At 35.2% G+C, this 23,081-nt stretch overlaps 1 protein-coding gene and 1 long non-coding RNA gene across 4 annotated transcripts in view; both read right to left on the reverse strand.

The window, feature by feature from the left end:
* The window catches only part of LOC141833422 (uncharacterized), a 132,461-nt gene that overhangs the window by 34,992 nt on the left and 74,388 nt on the right, over positions 1-23,081 (reverse strand). The gene's annotated exons all lie outside the window — the stretch shown is intronic.
* The window catches only part of LOC141833423 (uncharacterized), a 30,452-nt gene continuing 11,843 nt past the window's right edge, over positions 4,473-23,081 (reverse strand). The window contains exons 2-3 of one of the 2 annotated variants that reach the window (XR_012602205.1): positions 4,676-4,905; positions 4,473-4,563 (exon numbers count right to left, since the gene is read on the reverse strand). This is a non-coding gene — a long non-coding RNA (uncharacterized LOC141833423). Of the gene's footprint in view, positions 4,564-4,662; positions 4,906-23,081 lie in introns of both variants that reach the window. The other variant, XR_012602206.1, reaches the window with a different exon arrangement.

The following is a 23,081-nucleotide window of genomic DNA, read 5'->3' on the forward strand; positions in this document are numbered from 1 at the left end:
GAATAGGGGGGATATTGTTGAAGTGATAACTGACTTCCCTTGATTTCCTTCATCCACAAGAGTGTCTTCATTCAAATCATAATCATCTACTATTTCTTTGGTTCTATTAGTTGAAATCTCTATTTGCATTTGCTCATGCCCTTCTAATATAATCAAAATATCTGTATTTTCTATGTCCTTAGATAAATCTGTTTGACACGACATCATGTCTGTTGAAGTTAAATCATGTGAATGGTCGACAAAGTTCTGGACAAGACTTGATGCTTTCTTTGAAGGAGAAGCCTCCTGTGCAATGGCATGTCAGCGCATTCGGAAGCATTGGCAAGGACTTGATCGAGCAACCCGGCCCGTCAACATTAGTGCTGAGACAAAGAATTGGATCACCAACTATTTCATCAACAACTTCATCCTCATCATATATTGGCTCGTCAATTGACTCGGGTTCATCTTTGTCATAATGAATAAATTGGGGTGTCGAGTTAATGCAAGGCAAGATGATGGAGATTGGGACTTCATCGATAGATAAATCAGGTTATTGATTACCGTTGGACAAATTAAAGTGGATTTCTGGTCTTCAATCAACACTTCATCTAGGTCAATCTCCTCTTCGTCAACATCATCATAAACTAGATCATCAAATATATCGATTTTGTCGTCGTCTTCTTCAATCAACTAGTAAAACTTCTCCGTGTAATTATCGATCGATCTTATATTCTGCCTCAACGTTTGACATCGTTGAAACACAGTCTGAGTGTAGCCGAAAGAAAGAAAGTGAATCTTCATCTTCTTCTTAATCATCTTTTCTCAATCAGTGATCTTGACTTTGCCTTGTCTGTCTCGTGAGGATTGCAACCGCTCCCACCATGTTGATGCTCGGTTAATGAATTTGATGATGACCAATTTGATTTTTACACAATCGGGTACTTCCTCATAATAAAAAATTCTCTTCACTTCATTAAGCCAATCAACAAATTCCTCAGTCCCAATACATTCAAGAAGATCAACTGAAAATCCAATATCTTCATACTACTTTTTTCCACCATAATTTTCATGATTGTGATAAAAATTTTTAAAAGTAAAAGAATTAGGATAAGAGAATTTACGATCTTTTATATCTTACGCTCTTAGATGCTAGGATAATTTTGTAACTTGTCTCTGTAGATCAAGAATCTCATCTTGGGTGCTAGGATCACGATGTAAGACTTCCTCAGTCGGAACCTACCTATCACGACCACGATGACGATCCATCGGATCTAAGAGCTCTAATGTCAACTGACGCTAGGCGAGATAGTGATTATCTTTCGAGCAATATTGATTCCGTTGATCGACTGCGAACGTCGGAAATCAATCGTCTAAAACTCGTTAATTCAAAAGAATTCCAGGAGATGGAAAATAAACGGCACTGTCAAAAATATTATTAAACCAAAAATTTTTTCTTAAAATATTAACTAACAAGATGCTTATTAGACCCAAAATTTTAACTTGTAAAAGAAAGAAAAAATTCTAATAGCAGAAAAAAATTTTAACGGACTCGAAATCCTAAATGAACTTAAAATCCTAAAATATAAAAAAATAAAACTTTTTAAAAGTACTCTAAATACTGAAAATTTTAAAAATAATTAATAATATTATTATTATTATTATTTGGATCCTCCTAAGTCTTTTCTTGCATTGACTGACTGTAAGGAGGGAAGTCAAAATTTAAAGGATGGGTTTCTTACTGCAAAGATTATGACAAGGACAAGGACAAGCAAATATAGTTCCAGAGGGCGCTGCAGCTAGGGCTGAGCAAAATTTCGGTTAAACCGAATAAACCGATTAAATCGAACCGAATTTTTAATTCGGTTCGGTTTATTCGGAATTTCGGTTTTATTTAATAAAAAAATCGGTTTTTTCGATTTAATCGGTTCGGGTTCGGTTTTTAAAAATTTCGGTTCGGTTTACCCGATTAAACCGAACTAATCTTATTTTAATCGGTTCGGGGCCTCGTGCAGTAAAAAAACCCTACCGCCGCGATTCCCTCACTTCCCTCTGTTGCGACTTCCTCTCTTTATCGCGATTCCCTCAGTCGCGATTTCGCCGCCGCGACTCTCCACAGATTGCTTCCTCTTCTGTCTCCTCCGATTGCGACGAGCCGCAGCCAAATCGCCCCGTCCACGAGGTAGTGTGGTCGCCAGCGAAGGGTGGAAGGACTACGCGACGCCGGCAGCAATCGAGGTGAGCAAGGGGCTTGATTCGGCGTTGGCAGCAGCTCGATTGGGGGCGCGATCCGGAAGAAGAAAACAGTTTCGATTGCTTACGCCGCTCGCGCTGCCTTGGAAGAAGGAGGATGGTTTAAGATAGCATTCGCTAAGATGGGCTGCGTCACGGGTCTGTTGGCGCTCATACTACCCAGCATTCCAATGATTATTAGAAAGCTCTCATAGTCACTGTCCTTCGCTCCTCTTATTTACAGAAATATGAATTAGGAACTGGACTTCGCGGGCTCAGCTACTGGGATCCCTTTCAAAGAATGCTTCCTCTTCTGTCTCCTCCGATTGCGACGAGCCGCAGCCAAATCGCCCCGTCCACGAGGTAGTGTGGTCGCCGGCGAAGGGTGGAAGAACTACGCGACGCCGGCAGCAATCGAGGGTGAGGCAGCAGCTCGATTGGGGGCGCGATCCGGAAGAAGAAAACCCAGATTGGGGGCGCGATCCGGAAGAAGAAAACCCATCTGTAAGTTTCGATTGCTTACGCCGCTGCTTCCTCTTTGGTTCTTCCCTTGTTCTCGCTCTCTTCGGTTCTTCCCCTTATTCTCGCTCAGCGCCGTCGCTTGATTTCTAATTTAAAGGACTTCTTTTCTGATTAAAAGCTGATTTTGCACCATAGATTACAGGTAATTCGTGCAAAAAATCGGGTAATTCGGTTAATTCGGTTAAAAACCGAATTAACCGATTTTTTATCGGTTCGGTTTATTCGGTTATCGTAGCAAAATTCGGTCGGTTCGGTTTGGTCAAAACAATTCGGTTAATTCGATTTTCGGTTTATTCGGTTCGGTTCGATTCGATTTTAACCGAATACTCACCCCTGGCTGCAGCTCCGAGTACTGATCACTATACACCAGAGAGGGCAAAATGAGAAGAGCACCGTAGAAGCTGAAGTTAACCATGATAATGAAATCATAAACCCTAATCCACAGCATGGGGGATACATCCGAACCTGAAATATCAACATCACACATTTTGGATCAGAGACTTTATCTTTCCGGGCCCTACGCAGTGACTTAATTCATTCATTGTCTGTATTTTATGGTAACATACTTTGTTTTAAAAAAATCTGGCATGATATAAATTCTAGTGGAATGCTGCATCATCATCAAGCTAGGCTCTGATAAATAGATCTCCTGTTTGCCTCCACTATGGCCAACCACAGCTCTAGTCCTCTCGTCAGTAATCCCATCCCCTTCCTCTCAACTTTCTTCCTATGCTTTCATCTTTGTTTTCCTAGTACTGAAATCTCTCTTTTCATGGTCTGTCCGTCCACATTCATTATGCTACTTGTTGAACTTCTTCAACCAAGTTGAAGTTCTCAGATCTGTCTTCCCCAATTTAATTAGATGGATCCCCTTCTTTCAGATACATTTCCCTAGCAGGTGCAAAGATCTGTTTGCCATCTCTTGCCAACATTTACATAGAGATATGTTCCCATTCGCTAACCCAAACCCTAACCTTAGTCCTCACACTCTCAGCATCCCTTTCAATAGCACTGACCTAATCGAAACCGGCCCTTTTCCTTCGATAAGCAACTCATCGTTCGTTGCTATCTCTCCGTGCATTGATATCCTCCCATTTGATGCTACAGCAACCACCATGGTTCCCCAATTAGATCCTCTACTTGTTGTGCGCAATTATACCAGCCCTGAATCGATGATGAGGAGGAGACCTGACAAGGTAAGAGGTCCAAGAAAAGATCGGCATAGCAAGATAGTGACAGCCAAGGGGCCCAGAGATCGCCGGATTCGGCTTTCGCGTGAGGTGGCTCGCAACTTCTTTGATCTCCAGGAGATGCTTGGCTTCGAGCATGGCAGCAAAACTGTCCAGTGGCTGCTCACTATGTCCAAGCATGCCATCCAAGAGCTGAACACTAGTACTACTTCTCCGTTTATCATCGGCAACAATGATTGCAAAGGTAAGGCGATCGCCACCACTTTATCATACCCTTCCGAAAGCATCGAGAAGATGCAGTGGCAAGTTGCCATTGAGCCTGCCAGGGTGATTTATAATAATAACAACAACGAGCACAGTGATAACAATCATATTGATGCATCCAATTACGAGATGCTAATTTCAAAGGAGTCAAGGGCCCAAGCTAGGGAAAGAGCAAGGAATACGACAACGCAGAAGAAAAGTTCAAAATGCTGTGTACCTTCATCAAATATTGCTCCGACTATTGGCGCCGCCAAGGTTGACTTACACCTGACTGAATTAAGGGATCAAGAAGGAAGTTCTGCTCAGTGCAGCGTCCACTTAGGGTTTACAGCTGAAGAAGGTTACTTTGGCATGGTTCCAATTTATGACAGCTTTACTGGAGAAAACAATAGCATGGAAGACATCAGTTTTCAAGAACAAGACATATGGAGACTTTTATTAAACGATATCTGATTTCCTTTCAAGGAGTTGAAACCTTCATCTCGTACTTTAGATAAGTTTGTCTTGATTTCCTTTCCTAGTGTTTGCATGCCAGGTACTGAATAAATCTATGTACTATAGCTTTCTCCATATTGTACTTAGTTGTTCTGCTGCTTCATGCTATCACGGAACTCTGCAGTTGAGCCAACTTTCCAGCTCTCTTCCTATATATGCTTGACTAAGTATTGGTATCAATTAAGCACACCAGGTCCGTGCGGTTACATGTGAGATCTGTATCCTGTAAACAATTATTGGCATTAAATAATATAATTGGACGTACTTAATTATCCAAGTGAAATAAAAAACCAAAAGCCAAACAAATTGAGTATCAATAAATTTGGATATTCTTTAATTGTTTTACCATCTATATTCAAAACATATATAAAAAAAATCTTGTAATCTATTGGTGAGAAAGTTTAAAAAATGCATAGTGGTAGTTTCACTAGTTCTTTAAGTACGGTTTGATGCACGTCAAATTGAGTCCACTGCTATTCATGGTCCTTGAACTACATTATACATCCGAGGGGTTGTTTAGCAAACTTTAACAAACCAATAAATATGGTCATGTCACATAGTTGAGGACGTCAGTCAGAAATGTAGATGTCCATTAACAATGAGCTAGCTAGGGTTCACTATCTGTTAAGAAAGCGACTTTTATTCTTTTAAAAATAATCTTGCATGTTTGACGTGATTACTTCACCATGAATAGACTAGATATGTTCCCCTTAAAAAAGTTGTCAAGCTTTTTTTTGCCGTGATACTCAAAGTTTAACTGTTATGATATATATTTATACACAAATTATATAGTTAAATACTCAGTGGTTCATATTCTTGTAGAAAGGCAAATTCACTAGAGGAAACCCCACATTTGATTAAACGCGAACAAAATCCCAAAATTGGAATAGGTGTTTTTATTTGGTTTTTTTGTTCTTATTGACCATTTAAAATTAAATGTAATGGTTGTCTCCCTTTTTCCCCTTTGTTTGTTGTACCATTTTGAAGTGGCATGATGTTTATTTCAATGCGAATGTCTCACTTCAATGGAGGTGTTATCATTTGAATCTATCTAAAAGTTATTTGATACAAAGACATTCAAACAATCTCTCCAAAGTGCTTTCTATCTTCCTACTGTTAAAGTTCTACTTTTCTTCTTGGGTTAGAAGGTCAAAATAATTTTCATGACAAAACTAAGTCTTTGCCTTAGGAATGTTCAGTTTGAATTTTATTTCTGCAATTATCTTATTTCATTATTGATCAATAGAATTTGATCAAGTCCTTGACATTCTAAGGCAAGGTGAGATCTTATCAATTCTATTGTTATATACATATATATTTTATCATACTACATTTGATGTTATAAGATAGCTTATTGTATATATATACTTGTTAGAATAAGATAGAATATCTTCTATGCTATGCTATAAATTTATTTGGATTAGTTTGCATATTCTATAAGTTTTCATACATGATAGTTGTTAAATTTTAATATTGAGGCATCTTTATTACTTGTAATATTTTTATGCTTTAAGATTATTATAAAACAAATATGGTTAGAGATGATTCTTATTCAGAATATGCACCACAATGAATTTGACTATGAAGATTTTAGAAACATGATGGCAAAGGTGCTAGGACCATCAGAAAGCAATACAAAGCATCATCATCCATTCATATAGCCAACCTTTTACAAAATTGTTTTCCACTCATCTTTGAGTCACATGTAATTTGATCATAACCACTTCACATAACAATATAGAAACATGGTGAACTTAACTAAGTTACTAAGATGTGAAATAGGAAAGTCATATTTTAACATGCTCTTATTCGTCACTCTACTACCAAGACATTTGAAAAAGTATTTTCTTTAGTTTGAAACTACTTCTAATTTTGGACAACTCTAAGATGATCATAACTCTATTTTTAATAAAAGAAACACACTCATATAACCATCATACATAAATTTTCTATAAATTTTGTTATGGACAATTAAGTAATAAAGTGAAGTATCAATAAGTACGATGTCTAACATGTTAGATCCGATGGAATCCATATATATCTCCACAACAGTACGATATTGTCCACTTTGGGCCCACGCCCTCATGGTTTTATTTTTGAGCTTTACTCAAAAGGTCTCGTACCAATGAGATATTTTCCATCTTATAACCCCAGGATCTTTTCCATATATTTCCAATGTGGGACTTTGATTGTTATCCCAACAATCTACCCCTCAAACAAAGGACCACTGGGAGTCCCCCCTTAATGGTCCCAACGAGCCCCTTATTGGTACGGATCCCAACGGACTCGCCCCCTTAACAGTCCCAACGGACCCCTTATTGGTACAGATCCCAACGGACCCGCCCCCCTTAACAGTCCCAACGGACTCCTTATTGGTACGGATCCCAACGAATCCGCCCCCTTAGCGGTCCCAACGGACCCCTTATTGGTACAGATCCCAACGGATCCGCCCCCTTAATAGGAACTCCCACTACATGGACCCGCTCTGATACCACTGTTAGATCCGATGGAATCCATATATATCTCCACAACAGTACGATATTGTCCACTTTGGGCCCACGCCCTCATAGTTTTATTTTTGAGCTTTACTCAAAAGGCCTCGTACCAATGAGATATTTTCCATCTTATAACCCCAGGATCTTTTCCATATATTTCTAATGTGGGACTTTGATTGTTATCCCAACATAACAAATATAACTTTAACACTGATACAAAAAGAAAATTTGATAAGGAATTAGTTATGAGTATTCAACTATTATTCTTTCAAAGTTAAGAGAGTTTGTACAGCTAAGGATGCTCCACTTCCTTGAGTAGTAATAATTTATCTACTATTGTTTATTTTCATAATATTTTTTTCACGGTTTTATTCATTAATATGAAATCTCAATTTCTTCCGGAATGTTTCTCTATTAATTAATGGTACAATCAACGTCCAATAAAGGTTGACCAAGTTCGAGTTGGATTTCAATATTTGATCAATTAATATATTTAATGGTAGAGTGAGATGTCCAGAAAAAGGAGAGATTATTGGAGAGAAAGATTATTAGTGTGATTGACTTCAGATCAAGGTTGATCAAAATTGATTTTGATTTCAATGGCTAGTGGTTGAGTGAAAAGTCAAGTAGATTAAGATTGATTGGATATTTGACAGTGGAAAGTCTAAGTGAATCACAATTGATTGGATAGTTGGTGGTTGAAAATATTGGGATCTTATGCGAAAAATAGTAAATAAACTAGCAAGAAAACCTATTCTTGCAGATATCCATACGAATACAGTATACATGTTTGATCGAGTTGACATCTTTGTTGCGTGAATGAAACAATCTCAACAGCAACTTTGATTCAGTAGATATCATCACGATTAAAATGATCGCGCCTCTTTAGTATCTACACAAACAAGTCCTTCGTTCATCGCACGAACTCAGCCTTCGGAGAAGAACAACCTTCATTATGCTAACAACTTGGATGGTTCAACCAAGAGGAGAAGTGATGTAGAAGGATCCAAAGATTTTTATTATTAATTTTAATACTTTTTATTTTTAGTAATTTTTGAAGTTTTTGATATTTAGAGTAGTTTTGAAAAGTTTTATTTTTTATATTTTAGGATTTTAAGTTGGTTTAAGATTTTTAAGATTTCAAGTTTGTTAAAATTTTCTTTTCTATTAGGATTTTTTCTTTCTTTTACAAATTAGGATTTTGGGTCTATATAAACATCTTGTTAGTTAATATTTACGGAGAAGAAGTTTTGATTTAATAATATTTTTGATAGTGCCATTTATTTTCCTATCTCTTATTATTCTTCTAAATCAACAGGTTTTAGAAGATTATTTCGACGTTCGCAATAGCACCAATGGATTCAATATTGCCCTCAGGATAATCACTATCTCGTCCGGCATCAATTAGTATTAGAGCTCTCAGATTTGATGGATCATCGTCATGGTCATGATCATGATCGTGACAGACAAGTTCTGGCAAAAGAAGTCTCACATCGTGATCGTAACACCTAAGGGGAGATTCTTAATTTATAGAGAAAAATTGCAAAGTTATCTCAGTGTCTAACGATGCAAGATCTAAAAGATCGTAAGTTCTCTTATTCTAATTCTTCTGCTTTTAAAAATTTCTATCATAATCACAAAAGCTATTGCCAAAAGAAGCGGTATGAAGATATTGAATTTTTCATTGATCTTCTCAAATTTTCTAGGACTAAGGAATTTATTGATTGGCTTAATGAAGTGGAGAGAATTTTTTATTATGAGAAAGTGCCCAATCGTATAAAAGTCAAACTGGCCATCATCAAACTCACCGGCCAAGCATTAACATGGTGGGAGCAGTTATGAATTAAGCTCACGAGACAGACAGGGCAAAGTTAAGATATCTAATTGGGAGAAAATGAAAAAAAATGCAAGATACTTTTCATGAGGTCAAGACCACATGTTACAAGAAAAAGGAGATTAGAGAACCACCAGTATCCAAATCCCAAACTGTGTAAGATCGTCAAGGTCGTAAGTTCCTTTATTCCCATTTTAAAACATCCTTAATTTTCAATCAAGGAGAGATGTCGAAGCACAATTTTGATTTTGAGGGATTCGGGATCAACTGCCTCCCCATCTACAACTTAGAGAGAACGCTAGCTCCGCACCGCCTCTATATCCCCCCTTCCTCCTATAACAATGAAAACAACCATGAAAATGCAGACCTCAACAACATCGAGTACGATTAGTCATACTCTCTCGATCGTCCGATCAGGAGGCAACCTAAGCCTAACTGTAGTCCGTCTGATCTACTACGATTACCTAAGCCTTACTCTATAAGTCTAACCTACTGCTTTACCCTTGCTTAACTTTTAGTTAAGATTAGTCGCTTCCATAGGTAGACTTCCCACCTGTCAAACATCCTGTTTGGATTTCCCCTTACCTAACTCCAATTAGGACTAGTTACTTTCATAGGTAGACTTCTCACCTACTAAACATCAGGTTACCCTTGACCTGCATGGACTTTCCCTTGCCCACCCTGTAGTCAAAACTTCCTTGCCCAGCTTCACTCACCAGGACTTCCTTGTCCAATCTTCCAGATCAGGACTTCCTTTGTCTAGCCTACAGCTAGGACTTTCCCTGCCTAGCCTTCAATTAGGACTTTCCTTGCCTAGCCTCAACTAGGACTTTTTCTTGCCTGGTCTAACTGACTAGGACTTCTTACTAGTCTTCAGGTTAACCTAAACCTGACTAGACTTCACTCACATCCAAGTATTAGGTTCTGTTTGAATCAACCCTTGGTTAAACAGATTAGACTTAGATGTATTCAAACATCAAAACTCTAGGGACAGACTAGTGCTCCTTACACCAACATTCTAGTCTTCTATAATGATCTTTAACCAAAGTAGGTAACATACATACCTTGTGTCTCATGGCTTAAAATATTGTCTTTGCTCTAGACAACACTACCACATGTTGTTTCTTGCTCTTCCACATCACAAGGTTACCCCCAAGAAAGGAACAATATTTAGTGGTTGACCTCCTTTCAACCATTGATCCAGCATAATCAGTAGTAGTATATGCCTTCAATACCAAGCCTTCATTTCTTTTAAACAAAATATCCTTTCTTGATGTCCCTTTGAGATAACACTCAATGAGTTGTTTGTAGATGAGTGTTTTTAGTTATGCATGAATTGACTAATAATGCTTCTACATATGCTATATTTTGTATGAGATAGATAAATAAATTTTTCTACCAAATATTGGTGCATTCTCTTTTCTACTATAACATCTTCCTCTGCTATTCCAAGTCTTAGATTTGGGTCTATTGAAGTACTTGTTGGCTTGCATGTTGTCTTGCCTATTTCTTTAATAAGATCTATAAATATTTCTATTTGGAGAAAAAAAATACTTGCTTAGAGTGAGTCACCTCAATCCCAATAAAGCATTTCCTAATACTTTGATTTCAAACTCCTTAATTAACCAAACACTAATTAACTTAGAAGTTGTCTCTCCTTATCATCATTCCACTAAGAGTGTTGTGACTCCCCTTGTAGAAGAATGTTTAATAAACAATGTGGGATCCCCTTGGCTTTGTTTATATCCCATGACAATCATAACTCTTGCAAATCTACCAAATCATGCCTATGGTGATTACTTTAGTCTATATACGATTTTCTTCAATTTACATAACATCCAAATTATTTGCATATCATGTGGGACATGCATAAAAATTTTGTCCTTAGTTTTCCATATAAAATGGCATCCTGACATCAAATTGTTGTAACTTCCAACCATAATTAGTTGCTAGTGATAGTAGAATTCTAATAGTATTTTTTTGCAATTGAATGAAAGTATCTAGATAGTCAATCTTATATGTTTTATTATAGCCTTTGGCCACTAACCTTGTATTATACCTCCCTATTGATCCACTTGTAATATACTTCACCATATAGATTCATTTACACCCTATTGGCATTCATCAATTCACATATCTTGTTATTCTCTAATGCTTTCATTTCTTTATTTATGACTTGTTTCCATTTCTCAATACATAAGCTAAGCCTCAAATAAGGTGGTAGAGATGAAAATGGGGTTAGGTTATCCATGAAGGATTTATATGATAGTCAAAATTTTAAAAGATAGAAAGTTTGCAAGATTATATATATATAAGTCATTTGTGCACTCTCTAGTTCTTTTCCTAATAACAATGGAAAGTTGTAGGTCCTCATCACCTACATGAGATTCAGTTTCTGCTTGTAATAAAGAATTAGAAATTGTTACCTCATACTTAGGATTTGGATTGTATTCATAGGCTTGCATTGGTTCATAGACATTCATCTTCGTCCTTTAGTATGCTTTGTCAATTCTTACATTTTCAATGATAGAGTTGGGAATTTTATGTACAAGTTCAGACATAGTTCAAATAAATTTAGATATAAGATTCAACACGGACTCAGATACTAACTTAAACTTTGAAGTAATGATAAGTTGAGCAAGAAATTCTCGATCTTATATTTCATTATGAAATTCTCTCTCTGAAGATAAGGTGTGGTGTATCCATTGAAAGAAATATCCACTAAGACATAGAACTTCTTTGATGGAGGATGATAATATTTGTTCCCTTTTTAAATTGAGGAATACCATACAAAAATATTTTTTAACACTCTTGGGGTTGATTTTCCTCTATTTTAATATGCACGTGGACAAATGACACATACCGATATATCCTATGGACAATATTATTTATAGTGTATATATTTGAGTAGAGTGTTGAGTGTTTCAATTCGACTCTTGAATCTTAAGATTTTCGAAGACAAACAATTTATAAGATGAACACCTATAAAAATTGCTTCCCTCAAAAAAGATTTAAGCATATTTTTTGAAATATAAAAGGGCTTGGATTGACTATAGGAGATGACTATTTTTCCTTCTTGCGATTCTATTTTATTGTGGTGTATGACTCACTAATTATCCCTTCTTTTTGAAATAAGGAATTAGGACTTAATTGAAATAATCCCTAGCTTTATTTGTTCTAAATCTTTTGATATTGATTTCAAATTAGTTTTTAATCATGAAACAAAAATTGGAGAGGACACTACTGACATTAATTAGATTTATGTTAAGTAAGAAAATTCAAGTAACATAAGTACAAATATCAATGAATGACATAAACCATTTTACCTCAGAAACATTAGGAGTAGTAGAAGAACAAATATCACTATGAATGAGCTTAACAAAGAAAAATGAAGAAGAAGAAGAGAGTTTCTTAATTTTATTACTTAATGAAATAGGCATACCTTGGAATTAAGATATGGAAACTAAATGCTTCTACATGATGGATGCCCAAGTCAGTGATGGTGTAGATAAATTTTATCTTTATTAATTAGATGAATAAAGTTTTAAGCTAAAGAGGAAGATAACTTGTCTTTGATAATGTTTGAAACCGATTGTAGAGATAATTTCATTTTTTAGCGTGTCTAATAATCCACCCTAAATCATTGTCCCAAAATAAACAATAACTATGATAAAGAATCACCTTGCAACATAAATCTTGAGTAAGCTTTTGGATAAAAAAAAGGTTTGTGGATAATCTTGGGACATGAAGAACATTTTTAAGGTTGATGATGGGCTTATTTTAACATCTCTCGTACCTGTTATAATATAAAAAAATCAGCTATATATAACTATTTCCTTTTGATTAGGTCCACTCAACTCCTCTGGCATTAATTGATTCATTATTTGGTTGTATCCTCCATATATGCATTTAATTGTTAATCCTTGTTTGTTCTCCGATCCTTTATGTCTCCACTTTTGGCTAGAAGGATTGTCATGAAGCTTCCAACGCCCCTCACGAGTATAGCTTGCCTTCTTAAATAGATGCACCATAAACTATCTAAAGCCTTTAGTTGTCCAAGTTTTCGACTTCTAGAAATATGTGTTTATAGTTGAATTGCCACTGCTAGCTATTATATCTGAGTTTGGTGATTCGAGCATAAGTCCTCTTCTACTTTCCTCCTCAGAACCAACTACCACTTCATTAAAGCATGAAACTTTATGCTTACCATGAATTTGTATCTCACTTGATCACATGCTAACTTATAGTAAATTAGGGCAATTCATAATTAAAAGTTGATCTTTTAGACTAACCAATGATATGTAAATCCAAAATAGAATAATTATAGTGTAAAATATTAAAGTGAAATAATAATCAATTTAAATAGAGACAAAAATATATTAAAAAATAAAAACTCTATGTCTAGTCTTATAGTAGAGTACTTGACCATCCAAATAAGATTGTGGTAGTAAGGGTTCGCTCGCAGTTAGTATCCATATGTATAAGAGTGCTATATCGTTATATATCACTAGCACATGAACCAGAAGAAGCAAATGAACTAGTTGAGGTTGAGCTCAAATGAAGTAAAAGAGTTCGGGTGGAAAATCTTTCAAAATAAATTTTATAATTTTTATATTGGAAAGTGAGACCCAAAGTTTCTCAGAAGTAGTAAGCTCTTCTAAGGGACCTCAATGGAAAGAGACAATTGCATTTGAAAATTGACTCTATCTTGTAAAATCACACTTAGAAACTTATGGATCTTCCTCTATGGAGTAAACCAATGGATTGTAAGTGGATTTTCAGGAAGAAAATAAAATATGACATAATTGATAAGTATAAGACTAGATTGGTAATTAAAAATTATTGACAATGTAAATACCTTGATTCCTTTGATACATATTCTACAGTATCGAAAATTACTTCCATTTGAGTGTTATTGGTATTGTTACTCTATGGAATCTAAAAATATATCAAATAGATGTAAAGATGACTTTTTAAAATGAGGATTTAGAAGAGAAAATCTATATAAAGCAACCTGAAAGGTTTTTTGCACCAAGATAGGAAAATAAAGTTTGTAGATTAGTGAAGTCGTTATATAGCTTGAAACAAGCTCCAAAGTAGTGGCATGAAAAGTTTGATAATACCATGAAAGAATGTGGATTTAAGATCAATGAATGTGACATATGTGTCTACATGAAAGCCGCGAGAAATGATTGTTATTTTATGTCTTTATGTAGATGACATATTTATTATTAGGAGCAATGATAACATGATTAAATCCACTAAAGCTATATTGAATTCAAGATTTGACATAAAAGACATGGGTATAGTTGATATGCTTTTAGGAATATAATCAAAGTTCTTAGGACATCAAAAGGACTTGTTCTAAGTTAGTCCCATTATGTGAACAAGATTCTTAAAAAATTCATCAAGGATGATATTGTGTTGGCACAAACTCCGCTAGATACAAGTCAATATCTATCAAAAATTTCAAGAAAAAGTATCTCTAAGATAGAGTACTCTAGGGTGATTGGAAGTCTAATGTACTTAATGAGCTGTACATGACCAGACTTAGCCTATACGGTAAGTAAATTAAGTAGATACACGAGTAATCTTGGTGTTGAATACTGGAAAGAGATAATAAGAGTACTAAGATATTTAAGGTATAGTTGTGATTATGGATTGCACTATATGAGATAACTTGTTGTGATCGAAGGATATAGCGATGCAAATTGAATAACATACATAAAATACTAAGTTTATAAGTGGATATTTATTCACTTTGAGAAGTGCAGTCATTTTATGAAAATCCTCTAAGAAAACTATAATAATTAGATCAGTGATAGAATCTGAGTTTGTATATTAACAAATGTGGTGATCTGGTTCAAATGTTCATTTTAAGTAACTTGCTTCCTCTCGATTCTTATATGAAAACACATGTTCGAAGAATATGACATTTTTTTATTTAATAATAAAGTTACTGTGTATCTTCGGTATTTGAGACTCATGCACAAGGAGCCAATAAGCGTTGATGTTATGTGCATATCTAATAAATATGCAATCAACAGTCCTTGGTTCTATCTTAATCCTTTTCAGATCAACACAAAAACTTTGTGAGACACCCCCACATTCGCAAGTATTTGTAGGATAACTGTCTTCCGTTCTGCAACTCATAAGAGCTCATATATTTTTTTTTTTCAGGGCACCTTATTTAAATAGTAATTAGCTGTTAATATAGCTTCCCCCACATGTATTATAGTAATTTAGAACTTAATAGAAGAGCATTCATCATTTGCTTTAGAGTGCAATTGTTTCACTCAGCAACATCATTCTTCTTAGGAGTATAGGGAGATGTTATTTTGTATCTGATCCCATGTTCAGCATACAACTCAACTAATGATGATACATATTCACCATCTTGATCACATCATGCCACCTTAGTCTTTTTATTAAGTTAGTTTTCAACCTCATTCTTATAGAGAATAAATTTCTCTATAGCTTCATCCTTACTTTTGAGAAGACGTACAAAATAATATTTTGTGTTATCATTAACAAAAGTGATGAAGTATTTATTCCCACCATGTGTTAGTACCCCTTTTACATTGCACATGTCAGTATGATTTAGGCCTAGTGGTTTGCTGCTTTTTTCAATATGTTGAAAGGATGACCTTGTCATTTTAGCTTTAACACAAGTCTCACACTTGTATTTAGGGACAAGGTGGAATGTAGTTATATTTTGTATGTTAATTAATCTACACAACATATCATAGTTAACATGTCCTAGTCTACTATGTGACAAGTTGGAAGACTCAAGTAGTCAAGTATATAAGCAAAAGCTTTCATTTTTATTGATTTTAGGCCTAATGACCATTACATATAGCTTGAATAGTCCATCAGTTATATAGTCCTTTTCTATAAACATTTTATTTTTGGATAGAATAACTATGTCCGACTCAAAAATAATGTGAAAGGCATGCTCATAAGTGATCCGGATATCAAATTATATCACATTGTTCAGAGTCAACTCCTTGACCAAGGTCATCTTCAGCACCACTTTCCATTAGCCCTTGATGTCCAAGGTTGTTGAATTCCACATGAATAAATTTTCCTCGTCTTTGAATTCTTCAAAGTTGTGGAGCAGCTCCTTATTAGAGTATACATGTTAGGTGGCACCGGTATCAATCCACCACTATCTCGGGCTTGAACCACCATGTTCACTTCAAAGACCACAGTTTTGAGGTCCATGTCTGACCCTTCATTTAGGATGGCCTTCTACTTCTTCGGCTTCTTGCATTCCAAATATTTGTGACTGAATCGATCAAAGTTGAAGTATTTTTCAGAGAATTTCTTCTTGCTTGTGCTTCCTCTAGGTCCTACTATAGAAGATTTAGGATTCTTCCATTATGAGCTTCGATCATGCTTGATCATGCTGGCTTTAATAGTCGCCAAAGTGAACATCTTTCTCTCAGAGCTCTAGTTGTCTTCAATTTGAAGTCTGACAATGAGTTCTTTGATGTTCATAGTTGATTGGAATATTTCCAATTGGGATGAAGGGGCCTTCATGTATTGAGCATCTTGCTTCTCAACACTTTTTATGGTCATCTCAACAGAACAAAATTTATTTTAAGACTATTGGATATATTCCACAATCTTATTGGAGATATTTTTTCAGAGTTATAGGGAATTTATGAAATAGAAAATTATTGTAATTCAAATTTAGGCTTATCTCTGTTAAGATGGCCTAAGCTGATAATCTCAAGCTGCCAAGCTAGACTGGTTCGACTGTGTTGCTGGATTGTTCGAGCTCTTATGTGGCATCACCAATAGAATGTTGAGTGCTCCTGAGTGGTCCTAAGTGCCGCTAGGTTCAAGCTACCTGAGTGTTTTTCAAGCCCAAGTGGGAAGCTGAGTGTCAAGTTCGAACATCGAGTTCTGAGTCAAAAGGTTGAGAGCCGATTCGGTCGAGTCGCCGACTGTCAAGTTCGAGTAGATCACCACTGCTTGAGCATCGAGTTGAGAGAGACAGTTACCGAGGCCTGCATTTGACGTAGTTCCTTAAAATAAATTCGTCCCCTTCGGTAGTACTGCTTTGAGGTCGTTGGATGTATGTTTCCTAGGATACAACAACACGACCACGTACACAACCAAGCATTGGTTGTTCATGACGAACTAAGCGTGTACCCGAACACTATCATGGGTAGAGTTGTTGAGCAGAGTGCACGACAAAAATAAAAAATGATGGGGATGAAAGTGGATCGTTTTTGTGCTCTTCCGTCTGCTCAAGGTCCAGACCTCCTTATATAGGAGCTTCATCCCTCAACTACATTGAATGATCGAGTAATGACTATTCAATGCCCGAGGCATAATGATCTCCATCGACTATTAATAGTCCACCGTTTCTATCCAAGTGGCTACAGATTTGCCATTAACATCCAGTCATTTCAAATCAACACATTAATGTATCCATTACACACTTGAGCAAGTAACAAGAAAGGATTTGAGTGGTAGAATGTTGGTTGATTAGCTTGGGTAAATTTTGCCTTGACAAGTTCGGCATTCGATGTGCGTAGGTCACGCTCGCACATGAGTCACCTTGGTTCAATGCATTCTGAATCCTAGATTTGCATCCCCATGAGAGCCCACATGTGAAAGAAAGTCTCTCTCCATATATGTATAAGATCAAACTCGACGCTAGAGAGGGGAATACCGTTATGAATTTTATGAGCTTTAAATAATAAGGAATAACTCTAAGAATATTGGCAGAGTAATATAGCAAAATAGAGATAAGTAATTAAACCAAGTATTCTATAAGCAGTAATATTTTCTAAGTTAATACATAAAGTATGCAACAATTATAAGAACACACAACATAAATAAATTGATTATTATTTTGATTAACTTCTTTCTAGAAAGATTTTAGAGGTGAAGAAACCTTAAAATGAATTTAAAAATGAAGCACATAATAATACAAGAATGTAGGGCAATGAGATAATTTTACATTTGTCGTATATGTAGAATGAAACGCGAAGTTACAACGCGTAGCATCCGAAGATCACTAAATGTGAGTGTGAATACGTTGAGAATGATTGATAATGAGATGCTTGACAGTTCTGCCTCGTGGCTCCTTTTATAGGCCTTTTTTTAAATATTGATGTGGCACCTCCCATTCGACTAGACCATCCTTGATTGCTTTGGAGACTACAATGTTTATCCAGTAATAAATGTTATTCGCAATCCCGATTGACTGGACTCCCCCGGTTGCTTGGAGTCAGGTCAATTTTCATCTTTGACTTGCTTTCCCAAATCGCTGGATCTCATCCATACTGGTCTCCTGAAAGTATCTACGGTGACCTAGATGCGCTAGTCGCCTAGGTTCCCTCCTGGTTGTATGGAACCGTTGAACTTTGCTTCCCTGTACTTGATACACTTAATCAATATAATATAACGTTTAACTTTACTCATCCAGACCTTAGTTAGATGCTCAACTCTTAGCTGAATCATCTAATGTGGTTTATAAATCTATAACTCTCAGCTGCCTCCACTTGGACATTAACACTGGAACTTTCACTTAAAATATTAAACTGCTTTCATTGAGAAGGAATTACGGTGCATGCCATTGGGAATCACATGCTTAATGGGAATTCGAAGAATCATCTCTTTCTTGGAAATTATAGCTGTCCTTTTCATGCATCTAGGAATCTACATAATCTTAGTATTTAATTATCTTTATAATTACTAGTACCAAAGTTCTTATTTTCAAGGTTTTGAGAACATGCAAGCTTATTTATTTCTTTTGACTCACTTGGAGGGTTGTTCCAAGTCTTCCCTATATATTGGTCTCGTTTGTAAGCTTGTAGGGATGGGTTTTGGAAATTAAGAATGATCTTGAGCTCTTAAGCTTGTTAGAAGTTGTTATCTTCTACTTATCTTGTTCTAAACTCTTTTGGTGGATTCCTAGAGTGGTGAGTGTCGAGAGGTTCCTTGTATTACCTCCTGCGTCTCTAATTTCTCGGTATCAGACATATTTGTCAAGACTTCAGATCCCAACTGACTCCGCTTAGACTTGTTTTACCAACACTTGAGCTCCCAACTAACTCCGCTTAGACTTGCTTTACCAAGACTTCAGTTCCTAACTAACTCTACTTGGATTTGCTCTGTTTAGTTCCCAACTAGGTTTTTTTGCTTGGTTCTCAGCCAAAGCTTAACCAACTGTCTACTTCCCAACTAGAATTTCACACTTGCCTAGCTTCACTAGGACTTAGCCAATTGTCTGGCTCTCAATCAAGACTTCATACTTGTCCGGTAATGTATTTCACTTGACATTGAATCATTAGTTCATAGACAAATTAACTTTATACTAATTTTGGATTCACTGTGGTGCTTTCAGTACCAACAACATGTTCACAACTTCAATGGTTGTAATACATTAAACAACCACAAAACAGCTCATTCCCTAATGTGGAATATTTAAAGACTTTCATTAATAATGGAGTCTCTTTTCCTTTTAATTTACTTTTTTCCATTCACATTTCCAACAATTTTATCATTCATTCATTGAAAGGGGTGATTGAACAAGAAAGTATATATATGTTCTTAGTCATAAAAAAAGATGACTAAAAACCGATAATAAATAAACCATAATGAAACGAGTTGGTGGTGCAATTATTCTCCACACTTGAAACTATGCTGTAAAAATAGTCCTAACAACTAGTTTGGTGTTAGTTTCTTCTTGGTGATCAAGAATGATGTTAAATAGAAATTTGGTTTTATTTGTAAATTTTATTACATAAGTATTTAATTTTGTAAGAACATGAATAAGTTGCTTGGAAAAGCATTTTTAGTGAGCAATTATTTATTTTAGGCTTCCGAGGTATGCTATATTTTAGGAAAGAGATTAATTTAGTAATTTATTGATTTATTTTCTAATTTATTATTTGTCAGTTTGTTTAAGTTATAGTGAATGCAAGATAAAGGAATCTATGTTTGTTTTTCAATCCAATTTAAACTCCTCTTCTTTAATCTTTGTGAAAATTATTGTAGCTACGGCGTATTTGTAAGAATTTTCCTCCAAATGGGGAACGCAATCAAAGGATGCTGGGCATCTGGATTGACCGCCGTATGCGCTTCCCGATTTATCCTGGTGGTCGGTGGGAAACTTCCGTGGGACCGGGCCGACCACCCCCAGAGATATGGCTACTGGGATTATCATTTTTTTTTTGTGAAAATTATTGTTGGAGGAAATAATGTATGATGATAAGGAGCGAAAAAAAATGAAATCATAATGATGAAATTGATTAACTCATATAATAATAGATTTCAACCAAAGTAAAATAGTAAAGATTTTGATGATTATGATAAACAGGATATAGAAGGAAAAAAAAGAAATGTGAAGATAATTTTATCGCAAGAGAAATAATACTATATCTAAAAATACCTACTAGGTAGAAGATGAAAGGCAAGAAATAAAAATTAGAATAGAAGAAAAAATGACAAACTTTATAATTTGTGGAAGAAAATAGAATAGAACAGAACAAATAATTGATAAGAATAAAAAAGAAAGACGTATCACTGGTATTTTTGGAAGATAGGATTAAGGCATATTAGACACAATTCTTGAAAATGTGATCTAGGTTTAGGGGAAAAAAGTGAAAGCATTACGATACATTGAAATGAAATCATATGATGCATCTATAGAATCTAGTTTTCATCTATCAATATGGCTAAATTGCAAATTGAAACAATGGCAAAGCGAAAGCTTACCTAAGTCTAAAGCTAGAGCCATTGTTCCTTATTTGTCATTGAATTCCTATGAATGTAGCAGAAGGTCTTCTGTAGGATCTAGGCAACAACCGGAGCACCCATCTCAATGGGGAAGTAGTGAGGAAGAAAAAGAAGCTTAGATTTCAGCATCCCAAATTGAAATTAGTCCTCTCCTATTATACTAAGCCCATCTTACAGGGATCATCCATCATAAAGCTCAGAACTAGTTAGCAATCCATTAATGTTAATGAACTGAGTTATTGAATCTACACATGGAATACACATCTAATAATTTAAACCCCCTTTAATAAATAATGTATTAGATCACTTAATTGAGATTTAAACTTAATGATATTGATGTGTGATATTAATTCTCATGTTAGCCCATCTAATGAAGATTTAAATTAATAATCTTCCAGTTAGGCTATATGTGATACCTTATATACCACACTATATCTTAGTTGAGCTCAACAATGTCAAAATTTTATAGGTTAAATACATCCTTAAACAATCATATCCATTAATTTCATTAGTACAAGACTAAAGAAGTTAGAATTACCTAAATTGTAACAAGATTTAATAGTAATCATAGTACCAAATTCATTAATGACATAGATCCAATGTAGAAGTGTAGTATGAGAATGACACGAAATGTGATTGTAAACATTTTCAACAAGCCCTTCTTATGACCAAAAATAAGGTCCAAATCATGTTGACTTATACTTTACATTAAACTATAGTAGTAAACCATGATTCGACCACATGACTCAAAACTTAGTCCTACATCATAATTATAGGTATCGTATGTAAATTGCAATAGTAAATCATGATGTCTTTATTTTCATAGAGTCAAAACTCATTAAAAAGAAGAACCATCATATTCAGCACTTGCTGATAAAACACCTTGGGAGGCAACCCCTTGGTGAACGGATCCATCAATATGGAATATGTCCTTATATATCGATGTGTTTAAATTTTGATGAACTACGATTATTCTTGGAATATAATTCTAGAACTTTATTATCATAATTGTTCCTCAATGACATATCAATGCTCCCAATGATCTGTGATCCTGTGATAAGGTTCCTCAATCATATCTTATGTTTGGATGCTTCATAACATCCTATAAATTCTACCTCCATTGTGGAAGTGACTATTAACGTTTACTTGACACTTTTTCATGATATAGTCACTTTTGCTAGCATGAGGATCTAACATAAGGTGAACCTCCTACTATCTAAGCATCTAGTAAAATCAGAATGTGAATATTCAATGATCTTCAAATGACCTAATCTCTGATAAGTGAACATGTAATCCATAGTTCTTTGCAAATATCATATAACTCTCTTTAGAGTTTTCCAATGCTTTGGTCTAGGTTACTCAAATATTTGTCTAACATCCGAACGCACATATACTTGAGCATAGATCAAACTCCCTACTACCGATGCATAAGGGCATTGCTACATTTCTTTTATATCAAGTTCATGGCATGGACATTGCTGCAAACTAAATCTATCCCCCCTTTGATATAGGTGTGTTACTAGGAGCATAATTATGAATATTATATTGAATGAACACCTTTTTAATATAGACCTTTTGTGAAAGTCTAAGTATGCACCTTGAACAATCACGACAAATCTATATGCCTAAGACAAAAGATGTTTTACCAAGATCTTTCATTTCAAATTCAGCGAATAGAAATAACTTGGTTTCTTACAATAGACCTTTATCATTGCTTGCTAGTAAAATATCATCCATATATAAAATAAGTATAATAAACTTGCTCCCATTAAACTTGATATACAAGCATTGATCAATAGGATTCTCCTTAAAATTGTATGAAGAAACCACTTGATCAAATTTTTGATATCTTGACGAGATGCCTATTGTAGACCATAAATGGACTTCCTTAATCTATATAGTAGGTGCTTTGAATCTCCCAATTAAGTGTTCTCTGATTGCACTATGTAAATAGTTTTATCAATATTTTCATTGAAAAATACAGTCTTAATGTCCATTTGGTATAGTTCTAGGTCATAATGAGTTACAAGTGTCATAATGACTCTAAGGGAGTCTTTTATCAAAATCGATGAGAAAGTCTCCTTGTAACCTCCTTTTTAGTAAATCTCTTAGTGACAAGGCAAGCCTTATACTTTTTGCTATTTTCCTTTGAATTACATTTGGTTTTAAATATTGATTTACAACCAATAAGTTTCACCCATTTAGGCAATTTGATAAGTTATCGAATGTTGTTGTCTACCATGGACTTCATCTCTTCCCTCATGTCTTCAATCTACTTTTCTAGATGAGAACAATTGTTTGATTTCATGG

The sequence above is a fragment of the Curcuma longa genome, chromosome 8, assembly GCF_044706935.1.
Source record: "Curcuma longa cultivar G26 ecotype Majalengka, Jawa Barat chromosome 8, ITB_CL_G26_1.1, whole genome shotgun sequence".
Lineage (NCBI taxonomy): Eukaryota > Viridiplantae > Streptophyta > Magnoliopsida > Zingiberales > Zingiberaceae > Curcuma > Curcuma longa.